Consider the following 1,367-nt stretch of genomic DNA (forward strand, 5'->3'; position numbering starts at 1 on the left):
AAACTATGCACAATTAATGCTTTGTTAATCTCTATTAATCCAAATCAATTTTAAATTAAGCTAAGTTGAACTAATTAATTAATTAGATGCACACAAAAAATAAAAACTAATAAGAAGAAATTAATGCAAAACTAAATTCTTTTCTAGGACAAATTAATAAATGAATGCAACTAAGGCTTAGATTTCATTTAATCTAGAATATATTTTTCTCTATTCAACCCAATTTAAAATAAAAAAAAATACTCTTACAATATTTTAAAATTGTTTGCATGTCATGATGGATTTCTCTAAATTAATTAATAAGTTTTTTCAAGTCATATTAATCCCCTTTATTAATTCAATTCTATCATCAAATTTCTAAATGAATGTCAAAAGAACAAATAAACGTCAAGTGCTTTGAAAATCTTTAATCTTGGAAAGAAATTTTACTAACTAAGCTTTCTCGATTCTCACAAAAGAGATAATCATCTTTCAATATTATAGTCTAATATATGATTTATATTGCATCTAAATTTAATTTATAATAATTTTTTAGTCAATTATACATAAATCATCTTTAATATCATAGTATAGTCTAATCCCGAGCTAGAGCTCGAGCTTGACCCCATACACTAACTCATATCTGTCCAAAGAGTACCAATGTCGTTAAAAACTTTTCAGAACTTCAACATAATCACAAAATTAGATCATTAAACCCTATATTGCACGGAAACACCTCATAGAAGCCGTTTTCCCGTTTCGAAAACATTTTCGAAACGTTTCTTATTCTCGTTTTGGACCCTGTTTATGCTTATTTTTTTAGAAGAATGTCCGTTTTCACGTTTCCGTTTTTTATCGGAAACGTTTCTTGTTTCCGTTTTCGTGCAACATAAATTAAACCAATCCAATTAATTCCCCAAAAAAAGTACACGCACGGGGCGACTTGCAAGAGTCAAATTTCATTTGTGATTCGTACACGGAGGAGACTGCATCCATCTATGATCTCTTAACACAATTAGAAAACAAAACTCTCCTTTTGGAATTCAGTAAACATTACCTGCAGCAGCAATTACCACAGTTAGATGAGCGACAACCTAGCTAGCAGTTGGCAGTTAGAATATAAGGTCAATTTGAAAGTTTGCTGCCGTACTGTCCCCCACGCTGCATTTGCTCTTCCGGGTGAAAATAAAAATGAAATGCCTTCACCGAGAATAACACCACCAAATATTTAATCGTCACCATTCTCTTATAGAAGACGCCACTTATGTTGACACCCAAGTTTTTGAGCTCCACAAGGCCCAAGCACAGTAACATACACCATCATTCTCGTCATCAAGCCCCCAATCGGGAAACATTTCTAATCGTCGTATCATTCATTAACACCCTTT

The sequence above is a fragment of the Diospyros lotus genome, chromosome 5, assembly GCF_014633365.1.
Source record: "Diospyros lotus cultivar Yz01 chromosome 5, ASM1463336v1, whole genome shotgun sequence".
Classification (NCBI taxonomy): Eukaryota; Viridiplantae; Streptophyta; class Magnoliopsida; order Ericales; family Ebenaceae; genus Diospyros; species Diospyros lotus.